The following is a 6,104-nucleotide window of genomic DNA, read 5'->3' as shown; positions in this document are numbered from 1 at the left end:
ACAGCCCTTTGTCTGCCTCGGGAAAATTCCCAGGACCTGCTCTGTGCCGCCTGGTCCGGGCTGGATTTGGCTCCCTCTGCCGCCAGCGGCCGCCATCTTGCTGGCTCAATGGTCACTTCTTTTGAATGACCACAGGGCCCCGGGCGTCTGCTCCTCTCAGGGCTTCTCAATCCACCTTCAGTGACTTCCTCTGTCTTCTTGGGCTTCCTCCTCCGCTCCTCTTCTAGGATGTAAAATATGGGTGTGCCCGAGGGCTCAGCCTAGAGCAGCGCCAATCCCACTTCATCCCCTGACACTTCCACTGGAGACAGGCCCCGCCCACCTCCGTGCACAGTCTCCTACGTGGTGTGTTTGGGGCAGCTCGCCTTGTCACTGCCCACTGCCCCTGCCTGCCCCTTGGGGCTGGCTCTGTCACCACCAATGGCACCAACTCAATCCCAGCTGCTCCGGTTGGCAATCGGGGCTCAGCCCGGGGTCTTCTCATCTCCTGTGCTGTCCAAGTCTCCCGTGTCCTCCTGTGGGTTGTGTCTTGAATCTACCTACTTCTCTCCATCTCTCTTCCAAGTACCATCATCCTGTGCAGCTGAGACCAAAGGTCAAACCCCTACCCTCTGCGACTGTCTCTCCTCCACCACCCCTGACCCTGGAATGAAGCCTGACCGCTGGACAGAGCCTTACACGATCTCCTCCTCCTCCTCCCCTGGCTTGGTCCCACCCAGATTCCACAGGAGAGCTGTACACTCCTGAGGGAATAGATGGCTTCTACGACTCCTGGGGCTCTCCCCGGTGTCCCGGCCAGAGTCCTGCCTCTCCCGGGACTCTGCCCCAGCCCTGGGTCTAAGGCGGGCATCCCAGTTCATCCAGCCCCGAGAGGTAAAGAGAAAGGAGGAGGGAGCGATGGGAGTGGAGCACACACCTGCTCCCATCCACGGAGCTGGCTGCTGGGGAGGCTGGGCGCCATTCTGGGCTGTGGGGACAGCCGGCCTTTCCATTCCCACGTGGCCAGAGAGTGGAGATTGCAGGGGGAGGAGACTGGACGTCCTCCCCACTGGAGGCCCGTCACCTCTAGCTGAAGGCCCCGCCCCACCCCGGCACCATCTCTGATGCAGGGTGGGAGGCCCCCAGTCCCAGGGAGATGGTAAACCCTGTGAGCTCTGGGCAGTGCGGTGTCATCAACTCTGCCTGTCCCCGCTCACGCCTGCTGCTGCCACCCGGGGCCTGGCCCGTGGCCCGGATGGTTCTGGGCGGGGTTTTGGAAGCAGCACTTGGTAGGACTCGCCCGGGCTTGGCGGCTCCGTGGCCTCTCGCTCGCCGTCTTTCCACGCTGTGGCTTTGGCACACACTGACCTGGTGTGTGTGTGTTTGTGTGTGTGTGTGTGTGTGCGCACTCGGGAGAGGAGACTGGCAAGGGTAGGCGCATTTGGTGCGTGGCAAACCGAACCTGTCAATTCCAGAAGCTTCTGGCACATTGTTGAAGCGACTAGATGACTTTGAGAAGTATCTGCATGTTTTTCCCCAAGTGCAGTTATTTTTGCTGCTGTGAAATGTTCTGAAATCTGACAGTTTTGTTTTGAGTCTTAGCCCGATGTGAACACGGAAAGGAACACTGCCTCCCAGTCCTGTGGCACCCGTTCCCAGGGTCTCCTGAGGACACCCCGATCCTGGAGAGGTGGCCAAGGAGAAGGCCAGGGTGCCCAGGGCCGGGGGTGGGGGGCGCACAGCAGGGCGGACCCCTCAGGGCTGGGGTGCACCGGGGGGAGCGGGGGCGCGCACCCCATCGCGTGCGCCCTCTTCTGCCGATGGCATTGAGCACCTGCCGTCTGGGGTCGCGGGGCAGTGAGGGGCCACGCGTGGCCATGCTCCAGGACGGGGACCCGTGACGCACGGCCGGAGGAACACAGATCCCGCAGGAGTCTAGGACAAATGGTCCGGTCCATGTGGCCTCCCCGTGAGCCGGTCCCGCCTCTGTCCCCTTCCTCATCTCCCTCCGTCACTATGGTCTGGACCTCTGGCCTTCCCTCCCAGCTCAGACCCTGTCCTCCAGCTGATGGCCGCTGGCCGCAAGGCCAGGGCTCTGCCCTGCGTCTCCAGCCCCTCCCTGGTCCAGTTGCCTATGGAGCTCCTCTGGGCTTCTCAGACTTTCCAAGCTCCTGCTCTGATTCCTGTGCCCACCAGGGCTATAGCCCTGCCTCAGTTTCCTGTCTGGGGGTGGAGGCACTCTGAGGCTTTCTGACTTGGTGCTGAGCCCTCACAGAGGAGCACCGGGTTGCTACTCCCCTCCCCCCCTCCCCCCCCCCCCCCCCCCCCCCCCCCCGGTGCCGTGTTCTCAGAAGACACAGAGAGGCAGGCGAGCAGGAGATCCACGGGTGCGCAGCACAGCAGCAGCTGGGAAGGACCGGGCTGGGACCCGCAGCTCTGTGCCACATGTGCGCAGTGTTTGCAGTGCGTGCATGTGCGCGTGTGTGAGGGCGCGCATTGCTGTGGAGACAAGGATACTCCTCCTGGCAGAGGCTGCGGGGAGGACGCACCAGGACCCAGGAGCAGATACCCCGTATTGGTGACACCCCAGAGCCGGGCATGAGGGTCCCTGTACAGCTATGTAGGAAGTGGGAAGAGTCCTTTCTTTCTTTCACAACTGGCCCTTCTGGCTGAGCCCGGGAGCGTGGTGCCTGTCAGAACCGCAGCCTGGCCCTCGGAAGGTCTCCGGTGCGCCGTGTCAGCCCTGGCTGCCGGCGCTGGTTCGGGGTGTCTCTTGCGGGGTCAGGGAGAGGGACAGCACATCTTGAACACTGCAGCATAGAAGGGTCCGGGCCCCTGTGCTGCTGGTTAGCTGCTCATCCGGAGGGCTTGGTGGAGTTGGAGCTCAGGCATTGCTCTGGTTTGGGGAGTGCTCCGCCTTTCCACCTGCAGCCTGGCCCCTTTCGCCCTGGTTATTATTTTGGGGATGGGATGTCATGAACGTTTTGCCTGGACTGGCCTTGAACCGCGATCTTCCTGATCTCAGCCTCCCGAGTAGCTAGGATGACAGTCCTGAGCCAGGGACCGAGCCTTTCAGCTGGGGTCTTTGAGCTGCAACAGCCTGGCCTTTTATTCCCAGGCTTTGGTCTCTGCCCCTCTTCTTCTCACATATTCCATGGCCACTCGCGCAAAGCCCGGGGGCCTGTGGGCTTGGGCAGAAGACTGGCCGGCTGCCCTTGTCCGTGGGACACCTTCGCCACCTCAGCCCTGCGGGAAGAGCCCAGGCCGGAGGCCTGAACCAGCCTCCAGCCCAGGCCTCTCCTCCCCCTGCTGGGAGCGTCTTCCTGGAAGGAGGGGGTAAGGGGGAGGGGATTGCACCCCTGGACTGAGGGTTTCAGGCTAGCTCTGCAGAGTGCTGGGCTGTCAGGCTGCCTGGGCCTTTAGGCTGTGTGTGTGTCTGGGGGGAGGAGGGGGGGTGGGGGACAGTTCTGAGGAAGGCTGACAGTGTTTCCTCACAGCAGAAACATTGTAGATTCTTGCAGCCCAGGGCAATGCACCCAGATCATGGAGCTGAGAGTTGTAGCAACGTAACCTGTTCCAGGACGGGGCCTGGGATCCCAGGCAAAGCTCCCCCAAGCAGAGGCTGAAACCAGGCAGAAGGAAATTCCTAATGTGATGCTGGCACACAAGCAGTTCAGGAGAGGATAATGGGTGAGATGAAGACACAGCCCCACCCCTCAGCCCCCCCAACGCCCAAGGAGGAACTCTGAGCTCAGGGCCCAAGGTTGCTCCTCCCTTCCCATCTCCATTCTAGAGAGGATTAAACCAAGGAGAGGAAGCGGTCTCTCCTCTAGGGTAGGGGCTGAGGATGTGCAGTGTTCGGTGTGTATTCACACCCCCTGGCTATGAGAGGTCTCAATCTTCCAGAAGTCAAGCTGCTCAAAGGTGTATGTCTGTGTGCATGTGCATGCGTGTGCATATGTGTGTGCCTGTACTGGACTCAGGGTCTCGACGCTCTTCTTGAGCTTTTCACTCAAAGCTGGCACTCTACCACTTGAGCTACATCTTCATGTTTAGCTTTTTGGTAGTTAATGGGAAATAAAGGGTCGCTTTCCTGCCTGGGCTGGCTTTGAATCAGGATCCTCAGCTCTCAGCCTCCTGAGTCGTGAGGATTGCAGGCCACCAGCACTCTGCTGGAGAAAGTAACTTTTATGGACCAAAATTTAAAAAAAAAACTGCTCTTAGACATGAGGAAATCCTCATCAGCACTCTGGTTTTTATTAGGTCAAAGGTGCAACATTTTGAAGGTGGACTTGGGAACGGTTGAAAGGGTACTGTGGCCAAGATGCGCGGCCCAAGAAACAGGCGGTTTGTGTAGGAGATGCTTCCAGACTGTGCTGCGTGGTCCTGTCCGCTGGTGGCGGGGAGGGTGGGGCCGAGGCCCTGGCGGCAGCAAAGGGCTCTTCCTGTGCCAGGCAGAGACGCCACCCCCGGGAAAGCCACGGGCAGACACCGGCACGCAGAGGCCCGGCGGAGAGCCTCGCATCCTGCAGAGAAGCGAGAGAAAAAACATTCACGATTGCCAGAATGGTATTGGAATAAACACGGTGGCCGGCTGCTCCTCCCTGCTGCAGCCAGAGAAATTCCGCTCCTGGCCAGGGAGAAGCTGCCTTTGCTGAGGGGCTGGCGAGGCGGAGCTGGGTGGTCCTGGGGCCTCGTCACTGGCGGGGGGAGGGGGGAGAAGGGGGGGCAGGGGCCTTGGGACGCCCCCTCTCGGGCTTTCCTTCCAGTAAACTGTGTTCTTCCTCTGCACCTGCTGGGGCTCTGAAACTTGGGGTTCTTCATCCTCCCCCTCCTACATGCAAGTTGTTCATGGAAGCTGCCTGGCTTGAGTCCTAGCAGATAGGAAGCCCTGAATGTGGCCTCTAGGGCTGGAAAAGGGGAGGACCCCTCCTCTCCCCCCCCCCCGCCCCTCCCAAGGCTCGCTAGGAAGGCATTATCTCACTGGGGGACTGTGGAACGGGCCTCCATCCAGATGCCCCGAGACACAAGCAGCGGGGGGGGGGGGCAGAGCCCCCGGGGAAGGTCTGCCTGGTCACCTGGAGGGGCTCCCAGTGGGGCCCACTCTGCAGCCGCCTCCCGTGGGTGCTGCGCGTGGAAGCTTGGCCCCAGGGCCTTCTGGGTTGAGAGCCTCGGATCCTGAGCTGAGCTGCACGGGCAGGCGCGGGCGCGGGCTTCTCCACGCGGCCAGCGGACGGGCTAGGCTGGGAGGCGGGCGGGGGCCGGGGAGGTGGAATGACTCGGGACACCAGGCGGAGCAGGCCCAGATCCCAGACTTTCCTGTCTCCCAAACCAGCATCATCGCAGCAAACCTTCTCCCCCCTCTCCACCCCGCTGCCTGCCCGGGCCATGGGGCCGCACGGGGCGGGGGGGGGGGGGGGACTTTTTCACTCGGCCCCAGGGTCCCCAGGGAGCACAGCTTGCCATGGTGGCCATGAGCTCGGTACCTCACCCCCGGTGAGCAGGGCGATTGTGCTCTGCCATTTATTCTTCGTATCCATTTTGTGTTCACTTGTGGCCTGAGGTGGCAGCTCATGCCTAGAATCCCAGAGACTTGGAGGCAGACACAGGAAGATTTTGGTTCAAGAGTAAGGTAAGAGTGAGGCCTCATCTCAAAAACAAGCTTGCGTAGTCACGCTCTCCTGGGATCCTGGCTGCCAGGAGTGAAGATCGAAGGGTTTGGGTCTGAGGTCTGCTGAGGCAAACACGTAAGACCCGGTGCAAAGAAAGAACTCAAGCAAAAAGGGCTGGGGGTGTGGCCCAAGTGGTAGAGCACCTGTCTAGCAGGTGTGAGGCCTTGAGTTCGAACCCTAGTGCCGCAGCCCTCTAAAGTGTGGTAAGATAGACCCCAGTGTCCCCAGTGCCCATGTCCTTGTCGATACTTGATTTCTCGGAGCGCAGTGGACGGCAGCCCTCCCGGGGTGCGTGGTGGGCTCCCCGGGGGCCGGGCCGTGCGGCCCACAGTCCGGTGACCGAGGCCTCCGACCCCTCCCCGGGCCTCGCACACCCTCCCTCCCCCCGGCGCTGTCCTGCTCTCTCCGCGGGGCCTGTCCCTCTGCTCCTCGCTCCTCTTCCTCTCCCTTCTC

Source organism: Dipodomys spectabilis, unplaced genomic scaffold, assembly GCF_019054845.1.
Source record: "Dipodomys spectabilis isolate Male_0828 unplaced genomic scaffold, ASM1905484v1 ptg000212l, whole genome shotgun sequence".
Taxonomy (NCBI): domain Eukaryota; kingdom Metazoa; phylum Chordata; class Mammalia; order Rodentia; family Heteromyidae; genus Dipodomys; species Dipodomys spectabilis.
Note: the sequence above shows the minus strand (reverse complement) of the source record.